This window comes from Lactuca serriola, chromosome 5 (genome assembly GCF_051521515.1).
Source record: "Lactuca serriola cultivar US96UC23 chromosome 5, Lser_US96UC23_V15, whole genome shotgun sequence".
Lineage (NCBI taxonomy): Eukaryota > Viridiplantae > Streptophyta > Magnoliopsida > Asterales > Asteraceae > Lactuca > Lactuca serriola.
In genome coordinates, this window is record NC_136412.1 from 283,536,829 (window position 1) to 283,552,872 (window position 16,044).

The following is a 16,044-nucleotide window of genomic DNA, read 5'->3' on the forward strand; positions in this document are numbered from 1 at the left end:
TTTAATATTATTTTATTGATAATTATTTGTATTATTAGGCTAGTAGTTTGGACGTTTTAAAAGAAATAATAATATTATATTCAATCTATTTTTAGAAATAGTAAGATTTCTTTTATAAGATAATATATATATATATATATATATATATATATATATATATATATATATATATATTCTCCACCAAAAAATAATCTCTCTTCAACTTATTCCTCTTCAAAACAATGTCTTTTTTCAAAACTCAAACCCAAAATCAAATCCAAAACTTAAATCATGGATTAGAAACTTATAAAAATAGAACTTGAATCGTTTAAAGCTTGTGTGTACGGAGGGGTGGCGGAGATCCGATGATTTGAGTCCAGACAACTAAATGGTCTGAATTGTTTCAAACAGCCTTCGTGGTCAACTTATAATGAGTTTTTCGGTGAAGGTCAACTTATTATATGTATTTCGATTTTGAAGATAAACGTTTAAACCAACCGAGTATTGAAGGAGGTGTGACAAGGGCTTTTCATGTGTTTGGTAAAATTGTACCCATAGGTTTAATGTATTCCGATTACAACAACAAAGACTCATGTGATTTAATTTAATAGATGGTTTAATGTATTGATATATAGAAGATAGAAGAGAAAATGACAAAAAAATCAATTATGAGGTATTTCAAAAATCTATGTTCAAGAACCAAGAATCATCACAAGAAATTAAAAACCCATATACATACAGTGATGAACAAGCACTTAAAAATCGAAAACCCATAAAAATTTTGGTTCTTTAAAATTGGGCATTGTTTCAAAAACAGGCCCAAAGAAGAAATTTTGAACAAATTATTCCCGAATGGTATCAAGAAGGGTCTTAAAATCAGTCTTGCGAATCGTTCGCAGTTGTTAAGGTCCCGACTGACAACTATGATGGTTTAGTAGATAGTTTACATTCTTCCCTATGAGAGAGATTGTCCATTTTGTTTTAAGTAATGTGAAAAGAAAATAAAAAAATAAATTAAATAAGCAATTTAGTTATTTCTGTTCTGGATCACCAATTCCATAAAGAAATTCACAAGTTTTGTGTCCATAAAATTTTTAAATATGAGTGCTAACTTTAGAATCAAAACTACAAATGTAATTATCTAGTCTAAATGAGAAATGATACATCAATATCATTTCCTAATCTAACATAAATAACGAAAGTCCCTGGTAGATTGTAGAACCAAGTAAGTCCTACACCTCTCTAAGACATCGAAGAATAGTCTAGAATAATATGGAAGTTTTGTAAAGATAAATAGTATCAACACACATACACGTGCATAACACACTTTCCTTTATATTTGTACTAGGCGAATACCGGCGTGTTGCGCAGAAACATCCATATAGTTGAAATCTTTAAAAATATATGTTTTTTTTTAATATAACAATAACGTTGTTGTTAAATTTGATATAATAATTTGTATACTAAATTGATATAATATGTTGATTATTTTGAATTATATGATAATATATACATCTATTATAACTTCATAATCTCAATGGTTTGAATGATTTCTACCCGTGAGTTACAATGAATAAAATTAAATATAATATATGATTTAATGTTATTTATAGTTGTTATTGTTAATTAATTTCTTAAATTTTATTTGTTTAATGTTTTAATTTCTGTCATTATAATTATTTAAAACATCAAACATTATTTTTTGATTTTAAAGGTAACAATAAAATCATTTATATACAATTATTTTTAACTATTGTTATTGAAAGTTATTTTAAGCTACTTATTTGAAAACTTTTAACGATTATGAAAATATCTAGGAATTATTTTAGTTAAATTGAGATTACAATTTAATTTTTGCTTTTATCACTACAATTTATCACTTTTAACTATTTACAAAATATTATTTGGTTTTTTAAGTGGAACTGAAATTTATATTTAAGTTGACATTGTAATCTGCAGAAACACATATATAGTTGAAGTTTTTACAAATATATGTTTTTTTAAATATAACAATAACATTATTGTTACATTTGATATAATAATTCGTATACTAAATTGATTATTTTGATTTATATAATAATATATACATTTATTATAACTTCATAATCTCAATTGTATGAATGACTTCTACCAGTGAGTTACATATATATAAATTTAAATATAATATATGGTCTAATATTATTTATAGTTGTTGTTATTGTTAACTAATTTTAAAAAAATTATTTGCTTAATGTTTTAATTTCTATCATTATAATTATTTAAAACACCAAATATTATTTTTTGATTTTAAAGGTAACAATATAATCATTTATATAGATTATTTTGAACTACTGTTATTGTAAGTTATTTTAAGCTATTTATTTGAAAACTATTGACAATTATAAAAATATGTTTAGGAAATATTTTAGTTTAATTGAGATTACAATTTAGTTTTTGCATTTATCACTACAATTTATCACTTTTAACTATTTATAAAATATTCATTGGTTTTTTAAGTGGAACTTAAATTTATAATTAAGTTGACATTGTAGTGTTATATTTAAGTTAACAATTTAAGTATTTTGTCCAAACTGTTCAAAAGTTGTAACTTTAAACTAAAAATGATGTACATATAACAACATATGAAATCTAATAAATTAAGTATAATATGTTAAAACTTAATTGACATAACTTTATAAGTAGAAGTAAGATATTACTTTAAAATTGAAATTTAGTTTATTTATGATTACACTTTAGATTTGATATTTATTTAACCTTATTAACCAACTTATAACCATTATTTGAAAGACACTACAATTAATCATTTTTTAACTATTTACAAAATATTCTTTGGGTTGTTTAAGTTAAATTAAAACTTATATTTAAGTTGACCATGTAATGTTATATTCAAATTAATAATTTAAATATTTTATACAAATTGTTCCAAATTTGTATCTTTAAAATGTTAATGGTTTACATCCAACAATATATTAAAACTAATAAATTAAGTATAATATGTTAAAAGTTAAAAAACATAACTTTATAAGTAGTAGTAAAGATATTATTTTAATATTGAAATTTAGTTTATATATGATTACATTTTAGATTTGATATTTATTTAACCTAATTAATTAAATTATAACTATTATTAGAAAGAAATTGAAAAGTCATGGGAGTTTCAAATGAATGTGGTGAAAGGAAAAAAGCATGAGAGTTTCAAATGAATATGGTGAAAGGAAAAATGCTTTCTTTATAAATGATAATGATGTTAATGATAATGATATAATGATAATTTACTTTTCTATTTTGAATTGTAGATAAACACAGACTTAGTCTATTATTTCTGTTGTAATCTTCCTCATAGTTAGGATCTGTACGTGTATATATTTTCAATTGATTCTCAATGGATTACTTCACTTATATGGTATCAGAGCAAAAACCCTAAATCAAATTTCTGGCCGCCACTTTCTTTTCTCATGGGTACCAAAGCTAGCTCTACCCCATCAATCACCTCTGTTCTCGAAGGTGAAGCAAATCCATCCTCTGTCATCCATACTCTCCCAATCAAAACATCATCTCTCACACTTGTTCACTTCCCCTCTTCTCTGAAACTATCATCCACCAATTACATGAGCTGGAAAACTCAAGTTGAGGCTTTACTACAGGGTCTGGATCTTTACAAATTTATAGATGGTACCCACACCCCTCCCCATCACTGATGGTGCTTCCATCCCACATCCTGATTATTCAATTTGGTTTTGCGAGGACCGACTTCTATTTGGTGCACTTGTCGACACTCTATCTCCTGCTATTGTCCCCCTTGTAACCAATGCTTCCTCATCCTTAGAAGCTTGGAACATCTTATCAAACACATATGCAAACCCCTCTTGTGGTTACATTAAGCAGCTCCAATACCGCCTCAAACAATCATCCAAAAATCCTGACCAATCCATCACAGATTACATGCAATCTGTCAAAACCATAGTCGATGAACTCAATATCCTAGGCAATAAGCTCGACACAGAAGACATAACCGATGCAATCTTAAACGGCCAGGACTACACCTCCTAAAGAACAATAATTAATGTTGTCCATGCCAGAGATAACCCTATTTCATTCAATGAGCTACATGAAAAACTCATTAATCATGAACTCTCTTTGGCTCAATAATCCCCTACCAACACCAATATCCACCAACCACTAACAGCCTTAGTTGCTAACAAACGACCACAAAACAAAACATGGAACAATCGAAGCCAGAACAATACCTCACCCATCCTACCCACGCTACTAGTGCACCTCGTTCGTTCCTAGGTAAATGCCAGTACTGTTTCACTAAAGGGCACTGCCTCACCTTTTGTTACACCTTCAAAAACAAATGTAACACCGTAAACTTTCAAACACAATTTTGATTTAAAAATCATATAATTCTCATGACACGTTTCACAAAATCCCATTTGATTTATTTACAAAAAACAACTCTATAATTATTTAATAATAATCTAGGATCCTCAAAACATAACCCCTTCTTTGGTGTGTACAATCGAGCTGATGCCTTTCCGCAATTCTGAGAAAAACCTGAAACACATAACACACAACACGGTAAGCACGAAGCTTAGTGAGTTCCCCAAAATACCATGCACATATAATTAGCCACTCGAGGCTATAGCTCTATAAGACCCTTTAGTCAATGTGTCTCAGTAGGACCCTCTAGCCCCACAACTCTGATGGACTCTCTGGTCCTAACTTTGTGGACCCTCCGGTCCTAACTCTATAAACTTTGGGTAATACACAACATAAATCACAAAGAAATAATGCAGGATATCATGATACACAAATAAGCATATAAGACATCTCTATCACACAAAATACCACTCATGGTAGAGTATAGTGAGAAGACTCGCCTTGGATGATGAACAACCCCTATAAACGCTGCTGCTATGTACCGGCCTCTAACTCTGTGCCAAACCCACAATTATCCCAATTAGGAACTAAGTCCCAACTCACACTCATTAGGTCTAAAGGTAGTCCACTAACCAGCCCATCCATGACCTAAAACCCATTAGGCCCACCAAGGCCTAATAATAAGTGGGCCCTCCCGAGGCCCAAATCTCTCACATTTAATGGCAAGCCCAATTCAAGGGCCCAAAACACGTATATATAATCCTTTGGTCCAAGGCTCTTTTGCAACAAGTCCAAACTCCAGGCCCAAAATGAGAGTTAGCCCAAAAGTCCACAGTGAGATTACACGGGGCGTACCTCTCTTGGTACGCTCAACGTACTCCCCCAGATTCACTCTTTCTACTTATTTGGTCTTAAACAATTAAGACATTACCTCAAACCCTAGATCTGGACTCCCTAATGGCACTTACTCCATAAAGTCAGTGACTTTAAGCCTTTGCATGGCTGGAAAGGTCACAAACACACAAAACACTCACTTCCTTATCTCAAAAAGCCTCTTACCACATGCATGGATTGATTCCAACGTCCAAGATTGGGTTTTAATACATAACACCACTAAATATACTCAAAGGGACATATATTAGGCTCTGGAGTTCAACAACTCATAAAGCTTCAAGCTTTGGGACCAAAAACCCTAAAATGGACCCAAAACAAGAACTAGCACAACAATAAGCAAGTTCAAAACTTGATACCTCTGGAAGATGCACCAATAAGAGAAGAACATAGATCCAAAAGCTAGGTGCTCAAGCTATTCTCTATCAAAGCTCCTTCTTCTTCAAAAGTCAAACATAACAAGTGATCACCCCACTACATCCACATGAGAAAGCCACCAAGATTCAAACTTTATGCTTTCTAGAGCTAGATCAACATGATTAGGGCTTGGATCCATAAGCTCCAAGCCAAGCAATGCTTCCTCAAGGAACTCATTCTTCCACAATATGCACCAAAAACTCCACTAAATCACCAAAAATGCTCAAGAATCACTAAAATGGAGGCTTAGGGTCAATTTCTAGGGTTTAGAGGGATGGAGGCTGAAGATATTAGGGTTAGGTGATGAAATAAGGACCTTAAATAGGGTCCAAGACCCTAAAATATGGTTCAGGTCTGATCAGCGTACGCCCATCGTACATATGGTATACCCAACGTACTCTGATGAACATTTGCGACCACCCTTGGTCAGTATGCCTAGCGTACTTCCTTTTTCACTAGTATGCCCAACGTACGCTTTGTGTACGCCCAGCGTACTCAGCTAAGCCTGAAACCACAAAACTTCTGAAGGCCATAACTTCTTCGTTATAAATCTGTTTCCGACGATCCTTATATCCACGGAAAGGTAACGAGAAGCCCTACACTTCTATCAACTTTATTCCTCCTGAAGCCCACTCGAATTCAGATCCAAAATTCATGAAAATCCCGAACCAACGCCTTTAGCAATACATTTGGGCTCTAAAGCACAAAACAAACTCTTTTATCACAAAGCCTACCTTACCCACATCCTAAAAGAACCTAAACCTTTCTCGTTCAAAGCCTCAAAACCTTATCATACTCGGATTAAGGCCCACAGGCCTTAAATCACAAAACTATCCAGAACAGGATGTTACAACAAACACCCACAAATCACCTTGCCACCACTACCAAAGAACAATCCGCAAGCAAACGTCATGACCACCGATATCAATCATAACCCCAGTTGGCTATTTGACAGCGGTGCCTCACATCATATGACTAACGACCTCAATGCTCTCTCGCTTCATGCTCCATATGACGACAATGATGAACTAGTCATTGGTGATGGTCTGTCACTTACAATCACTCATATTGGCTCTTTATTACTCTACTATCAAACCACTTCTTTTAAACTTACTAATGTTCTCTGTGTCCCTTCAATCTCTAAAACATCATTTCAATTTCACAATTGTGCATTAATAATCAAATACTAATCCTATTTTCCTCTTTTTTGCAACATTCTCAATCCTCAGCCATATACATTCTTGTCCACGTAGATGATATCATCATTACCGGGCCTGACTTCACATCTGTATCTTCTTTCATCACTACTCTCTCAAACATGTTCTCTCTAAAAGACTTGGGAAATCTATCCTACTTCCTTGGAATTGAAGTTCTTCCTCACCCTAAAGGGTTATTCCTTTCTCAAAGCAAATACATTCTTGATATCCTCATAAAAGAAAATATGCATGAATGTAAACCAGCTTCCACACCAATGAATACTTCCACATCACTCAACAACATTGATGGTGATCCCATTTTGAAACCAACTGATTATCGCTCATTAGTAGATGGATTACAATACTTATCTCTTACACGACCTGATGTCGCCTTTGTTGTCAACAAACTATCTCAATTCATGCACCGTCCTACAAATCTTCACTGGGCTGCTCTAAAACGGATACTTAGATATTTGCATGGAACTATTCATCATGGCTTGTTTATCAGGCATAATTCATCACTTCAACTTCATGCTTTTATTGATTCCGATTGGGCAGGTGAAAAACAAACCTACAGGAGTACCATTGGTTACATAGTTTATTTGGGATCTAATCCTATCTCTTGGAGTTCCAAGCGTCAACCAAAATTAGCACGATCTTCTATTGAAGTTGAGTTCAGAGCCGTCGCCTCCACTAAAACAGAAGTCCAATGGATCATCTCTTTACTGTCTGAACTTGGTTACAAACCTGCTGTCACACCCACCATTTTGTGTGACAATTTGAGTGCAACACATTATTCTGCGAATCCTGTGTTTCATTCTCGAATGAAACACTTGGCACTTGATTTTCATTTTGTCAGAGAAAAAGTTCAAGATGGTACATTACGGGTTACTCACATTAAAGTTGAAGACCAATTAGTTGATGCTCTCACAAAGCCACTCTTACAGCAACAATACAATCATCTTCTATCCAAGATTGGACTACTCTCACGATCGTCCATCTTGCGGGAGCATATCAACACACATACACGTGCATAACACATTTTCCTTTATATTTGTATAATTTACTTTTCTATTTTGAATTGTAGATAAACACAAACTTAGTCTATTATTTCTGTTGTAATCTTCCTCATAGTTAGGATCTGTACGTGTATATATTTTCAATTGATTCTCAATGGAAATAATCAATTCTGATTACTTCACTTATTAATAGATCTAGAATAGTCAAAATAATATTGGTTCCAAAAACATCCATTAAGGAGGCTGAAATATCCTATAAATATGGGAGAGGTCATGATGGGAAACAAGAATGGTGGGGGGCAACATGAACTTGTGATTTGGGGGGGGGGGGGGCATGGGGGTTAGAGGCAGGTTTAATGTGTTTTTCATTTTAAAAGAAAAATAATCGAAGGTTCTAAATGACATGAGGCGTGGATTAGCGGCGAGGTCAAACCTCAGGCCATGGCGAGCCTTGACATTTTTCAAGGCGTGATAGTTTTATATACATTAAAAAAGATAAATCATAATTATAGAAATATATCAAATATATCAAGTTTTTAGAAGTGTTATATTAACAGTTATATGAAAAAGTTAACTAAAAACTCAATTCTTTTAGGCTTGATAAAAAAACTCGCCTTGAAAAAAACTCACTCCATAATGCGCTAAGGCGCGCCTTGACACATTTTTGGCGACATGCCTACCAAACTAGCCTTAGACATTTTCGTAATGGCTACACTACGTCTCGCGCCATGAGACGCCTTGTAGAACCATGATATTTCTGATTAGGTGTAAAATAGTAATCTTAGATCAAATTTTAATCAAAACAAAAAGATAAGGACTAGCAATGCAAGTTTTATAAACAACGGGGACCATGTTTTTCAAAATAGTTAGCAATGACTGAAGTTATAACCGTTGGTAAATCATAAACACAGTTTATGTAAATTTGTCTGGATAATAATAATTTGATAAATTGTGAATAATAAAAATGATAGGTAAATAAATAATAAGAATCACCAAGTTTTTTTAGACCTATTTTTTTTTATATAACCAGAAAACAATATGCACATGTCTTTTTCTGAACAATCAAAAATCTTTTTTTAAAGTAAATTACATAAAGAGTTAATTACAAAATTGTGGTTTGGTTGAATTTGCAGGTTTAGTCCAATCTTTGAAAATTTGATAGGTTAGGTCCTTATGGTTTAAAAAAACTACACCATTGGCCCCTCTTAGTGACGCCATTAAGAATATGGCATTAAGTTTGAGTAACAGACCAACATACCCCTATTTATTTACTTATTTATTTTTATTTTTTTTTATTTTACAAAGTATATGGACCAATTATTTTCTACTAATTTTAAGCCATCGTCCCCCTCTGGTCTTCGCATTCAAGTCCAACGAACCTCTTTCCCACCCATCATCAAATCACCACCGACTTAGTCCAAAAATCAACTTCAAAATTGAAAGGAAGTTGAATCATCGCTTGATCCCCTCATTCATCTCTCTTTTCTCCTCTTTCTCTACACCACAACACCGCCACTATTTGATGTCATCACATTAGTGTATCACAGTGCCGCCACCACTTGTAATTGTATGCACACGTTGTCACACTCTTCTGTCACTGCAACCATAGATCTAGGCGATTTTTTTGTATTATTGGTTATTCCTTGCATTTGAGAGACCCCAATTAGAGGTTGTTTGATTGTTGTGATTGGCTTGATTTGGGGATGACTTGTTTAGTATGAATATGGATCATAACATTTCTCCCTCGATGATGGATGTGAGTCTGGTGTATCGTATATCATTCATATGTTAGCATCTAGTTGGTTCTCTACTTCTTTGGTGCACCATCGATTTGTATATATGGATGGTCTCTAGGGTTCATATGTTATGTCACTATCCATCATGAAAGCTCATGAAACTGTACAATATAATTTTGTTTCATTCATTTACTCTGAAATGGTTTACTTATGTTGCATCTTTTGGCTATCATCTTCATTTCAAGCTGCTCTGTATTGGTTGGTTCCATCATCCAAACATACTCATTGGTTTTTTATCAGCTGCCCAACTCTGTTGGTTGGTAGCCATCTTCGTTTCAACCATTCTAATGTTGCTCCTTTCCATCAACCCTTGTTGTGATAACTTACGTTGTTTTTTTATCTTGGTTTTTTTATCAACTTCCGGTTGGTTTGTCGTTTTGCAAAATAATCTATTGTTGACGATGTGAATATTATATTAGAATCGGCGTGAGCCAAGATGTTTAAAAGATTGGATTAAGTGTAAGTCAGGACTTATCCACCACCAACCGCTCCTCTAAAAGAGCACCCAATTCAACATTTTCTTTGCTACAATCATCTTCAACCTCTTTACCCTCAACCTGTTCAGAACTAAGGTCCTTCTTCTGTCAGCATCCGCATGAAGCAGTTCTTTGTAATCCAGATCAACAGAAGAACTAATTGAGGGACCTTTTAAAAGGGCTTCAGATGAAACAGTAGTAGTAGTACTGCAGGTCACCGATATACCTGAGAAGATGATCGGATGGAAGGGGAGGGACGATGATGGACTGGTGGTTTGTGGTTTGTGGCAGTAGTCGCTTTAATAATATTAATACCTATAGATAATTTAAAAATTAAAAAAAATAAGGTTAGTTTTGTCGTTTCACATGTATCTAACATACCATTCTTATTTGGGCTAAACGGAAGGACCATTGGTGCAATTTTTTGAAACCACGAGGATGTGATTTGTCAATATTTCATAGTTTGGACTAAACCTGCGAATTCGACCAAACCATAGGGACCATTTCTGTAATTTACTCTTAGATAGATTTGAAAAGGGTTTTGTTTTTGTAAAAAATGAGGGTTTTTTCTTAAAAAAAAAACTTTTTTTTCTTCTTCTCGTAACTAAATTATGTCAACACCGGTTAACGACGACGCTTAAACACGATTTATAACCTTTCCCTCCTTACTAATTCCCCAGAAACCGCTATTGACAGGTCAGATAACCGCCATTAGATCCATAAAACAATGAAAGTTACCGACGTCAATAAGGGCGATGAAACTGTCGATGAACCGAAACTTGCTGAAGTTGCTGTTGATGGTGAATCGAATCCGCAGAAGAAAATGGAGCAGAAATCCAAGGAGAATGAGATTTTTAGGGTACAAAACTCAAATCATCTTCATACTTTTATTTAACATCGATTCGGTTGCTGTGATCGTATATTCATTATTCTTATTCGAGTTCTACTGTTATTTAAAAAAATGACAGACAAATCAAATCTTGTGATGAAAATCTGGAATCAACTAACTAAAGGATCTCAGAAACCAACGGACAAAGACATGTCAAAGGTAACGATCGAACTTCAAAATGTATCTCTCCATTTGATATTTGATATTTAGTTCTGATTTTGAATTATGTTAACAAGATAAAGAAGAAGAAACAAATCCTCTGAAGAAGATCGATGCTTAATGAAATGAGTAAATCCTGGAAGAAGGACCGGAACAAGGTAACGAACTTCGACTAATTTTGTGTGTTTGAACAAAGTCTAAATTTTGTTTGATTGTTATGTCAAAATCCATTGGAGATCTTCGTAGATGGCTTGTCGAAGAATACTTTTCCACCGAAAGCGGAGAAGATAAGTAGATTCTGATTGATTTTGTAATTTACAAATCTAATTTCAACACCTTACGTCAACCTCCAAAAGCTAGAGAGGTGTTGGGAATAAATCCGATATGCTGAATGTAAAATATCAAGAATAATCAAGAATCAACCACCATAATATGCAAGTAATCTGATAAAGGTTTTTGTGTATATTGATTATGATATGAACGTACAGAGAAAAACCTAATCTAGAAAAAGCTTACACCAAAAGCTAACCTAATGATTATTTATAAGGAACAATAAATACAAAATCAATGCCTTAATATAAAACCAATGCCTTAGAAGAGCTCGATTAAGAACTTCTACTGTAAATGCACCGTAGGGAAACATAAAACGATTAACCCTAAAAAGGCTTCCCTAAATAACCAAACATGCAAAATCAGTTTCAATATCTCAAATACTCAATAATCTCCCCCTAGATGTTGAAACTGATGAAGATCACGATTTCCGATCTTCTTGGCATTTCTCCCCCTAAATTGTGAGACTCATCAGCACATGGGGTCTTCAAAGCGAGAGAAACAGATATCGTCTTTCAAAAACGAACCCCCCCTTGAATAATCATCACTTCCCCTTGAATCCTCAACAAATACCATAAAGAGAATCTGAAAAGTTAAGAAGATTCACCAACAATCTTCAAAATCTGTCAGATTAGATGAAATAAATCCCTTTTAGAATATACCCAATTCTCAAAAATTAAAACCGAAAAAATAACAAAAATTAATTTTGTATTTTTTGATTTTTAAATTTAGACAAAAGAATAGAAAAAGAAGCAATAATTTAGAAGGGATTAAAAAGAATAAGACCAAAGAAAAGGATTAGAAATGAATTTTTTTTGGAAAAAAATGGTAAAATCCCAAGAAATTGAAGAGAATTTTGGAAATGGGGTAAAATCTGTGAAGTTCTGAAAGTCAGGGTGTAACGACGTAAAATTCAACCAAATTTTAATTTTCAAAACACATTGATTTTCATAAATAAACCATCAAATGCCACAATGTCAATTTACTAAAACACATGTTCCCAAGAAAACAGTATATGAAACTCCAGGATCCTCTAAATCATAAAACAATCTCCAGTGGGTGTGTACAATCACGCCAGTGCCTTCCCGCGATCATCGGATGTACCTGAAACACATAACACGAAACACAGTAAACACAAAGCTTAGTGAGCTACCTAAAATACCATAGACAACTCGCCAGCCACTCGAGGCTATAACTCAAAAAGACCCTCCGGTCAATGTGTCTCAATGGGACCCTCCAGTCCCAGCTTAATAAGCTCAACATAAAAATGCTCGGCATAAATCACAAGAAATAAGGAAGGATATCACAATGCACATAACATATATCAGTTACATAAACTACCACACATGGTAAAATATAGTGAGAGGACTCACCTTGTAAATAAGTGAGTGAATGAATACTCGCACACACGAATCACCAATCTAGCCTCCTTTTAATCACATAAAATAATTATATCTAATTAACTCTTTAAACCACACATTTACTAAGTTATCTCTCTCCCTCTCTCTTGAAATAAGAAAAGGCAAATTTACCCCTTCTAGGGTTTCCCCAAAGACAAGGTTGACCAAATCCTAAGTCAATAGAGGTTAAACCAGAGTCAACAGTCCATGTTGACCTTACTCGTCGAGTGCACTTCTGGGACTCGATGAGTTTGCTCATCACCTATAGAATCACTTAACAGTCTGGCTAAACTCGTCGAGTTGACCCGTCAACTCGTCGAGTTGCTGTACGACCAAAACCCTCGGGACATCCCCATCCGACTCGTCGAGTCGGCTCCTTGACTCGGAGAGTCCATTCAGACTCACTTCTCATTCAGTCGTTTTTAAGGCAAAAGACCTCCCCAAACTCTGGATCTACACTCCTAAGGTTCATCAATCACGTAAAGTCACAGGCTTTACGTCCATGCATGGCATTTTGAGCTTAAAATGCCAAAACACACCCCAAAAATGGTTTTTCACTCAAGATCACTATTATGGTCGGATAAAGCAGGGGATTTTGGACTCTAGGGACCTCCTCAAGATCTGAAGTTCAAGCCTCCTCAAGAACCCCATATCCTCAAAGTCCCAAAATATAAAGGAAAGAAGCCCTAATCTTCCAAAATGAGAGATCTACACAAACAAAAGAGAAAGGTTCGAACTTGATACCTCTAACAGAAGCTCTTGGACGAACAAGCAGCAGACCTAACAGCCTCTTCACAATCCTACAATCCTTGCTTGGAATCCTCCTTTCCTCTACCAAAATGCACCAACAAATCTCAAGTAAGGCTCAAAACTCTCTCAAAAGCTCAATGAGGGCGATTAGGGTTTCTTCTCAGTGAGGTGTGGCCGAAAATGAGGCTATAAGTGCCTTTAAATAGGCCCTAAACCCGGGGATCTAGGGTTTCCTCTCACAGTGCCTACTCGGCGAGTCTACTCTCGGACTCGTCGAGTAGATCATTAAACTCACATGGCCACACCCACTTCTACTCGGCGAGTTATAGCACCAACTTGTCGAGTAGACAAATGAACCTCAAAAATGCATAAACAAAATAATATACCTGGGAATCCGGATGTTACACAGGGGAAAAGGTTGAAAATATAACCCATTTTCTTCATTGTAACAAGTAACAACGTCCAATAGGGTTGAAATTGTAAAATTTGTTAACATTCAGGGCTGGAGTTGAAACATTGAGTCATCTTCTTCATTGTGCAGTAAAGAACGAGATAAATCCGTTCGTTGACTTCTGAAAGTCAAAATTGAAGAACATAATATTCCGATGCCATTTTCAAACTCTGAAAACAACAAATAAATCTGATTCCTTTGCAATATTGAGACTCAAATTTTGAATGCGAGACAATAGAAAAATCCGAGCCTTGAACACCAAACACATAGCTCTGATCCTGATTCCAGAAAACCGAATGTGAATCGGTTGTAACATACAAGTCTAGAGTTGCGAATGCCTGCGAGCATTCACACCGATTCGGAGACGAACATCAGATTCAATTTGTGATACACATCTTAATCTTGTCTCTGATTTCGTATACGAACTTATTTTTAACTCCGAATGAATGTAACATGTGAACCTCGTCAATTACGATTCCGGTTTCTGATGGAGAACCCCTTCAATTACAAATCAAGAACTGCGAATCAAGGACTACGAATCTTGAATAATGAATGCTTGTAAATGCGAATGAGGACTGCGATTCGTAGTTTTGATGGTAAACATAATTGTGAATTGCGAATCTCCGTCATCTGGGACATTCGCATCTTGATGTTGTTCGTTATCTTCGTTGCAAATGAAGGAGCGTAATGTCATAGACCAAGTTTCTGGAAAATTCCGTGATCGTCTAGAAGATACTAGAGAAGTCTCCGGATAGATCAAGAATGCTCTACGGGACCCTGGAAGATACTAGAATATTATAGATGTCCGTGGAACAAAGGAGAACAATCTGGAATAATCAAGAAGGCGCTAGACGAAGCTAGAACTACCCGGAAGACTTTGGAACGATCTAGAATACGCTAGATCATACAAGAACGATTTGGATAATGTCGGGACGACCTAGAGATTTTTAGAACATCATAGACAAGTGTACCATATTCTAAAGTCTTGTAAATCTATGTATATAATACGAAGAGTCTAGATTAGTAAAGAATGATTGGGACCTAGAAACTTCCATTTGAGGAGGTGTAAGGTTCCTATAAATAGGGAAAAGGGCTCATTTGCTCAAACCATCGAGAAATTGCCTTGTGAAGGAGTTGAGTTACATAATAAAAGATTTATTTCGTACTTCATAGCATTCCTTATTGCATCTATTGCTTCCTAAGTTCGTTAGTACATGTAGATCGACGAAGTTAGTCTGACTTAGTCGGAGAAGCACTAAGTGGCACACGGTATTGACTAGCCTAAAAGACTAAGAGTGATCGCGTGACAGTAAGTTGTTCATCCAATACTCCAAAAACAACATTCATATTTTAAAGAAATTACATGATATGCCCTTAATTGCGAAATAAAAGAATTTATGTCAAAAACTCCGAATCCAACCCCAATATTTCCACAAATACGAATCTGACCCTCCTGATTGCAGTGAACCAACAGCTTGAACCCTTTTTGCTGAAAAGTGTCAGATGACAACCTTCTTTTTGCAGAAAATGTCCTTTTTCACCCAGTTTTTCAAGTTTTCACCTTTTTGTCATTTCCAACAATAAAAAATCAATAAAATTGATTTCTTCAACAAGATTTCATATCTTTGACTAAATATTCACAAGGTTTCACCAGAGTTTGTCCCTTTTTCGATTTTTTAAGGACAAAACTTTATTTATTAGACTTTTGGTACCCATTTAAGATTCAACATTAAAGTATGTTTCTTGTGCACCCATTTATTTGAAGAAAATCTATCATCTTCTAAAAATAATACCCGCTTTTTTGGTTGGAAAACAAAAAATTCCATAGATTTCATTAAACCAAGCAAATTCTCTTTTCTCTTTTCTCCAACTTCTAACATATTCATCTGAAGATTTTCTTTGAACATT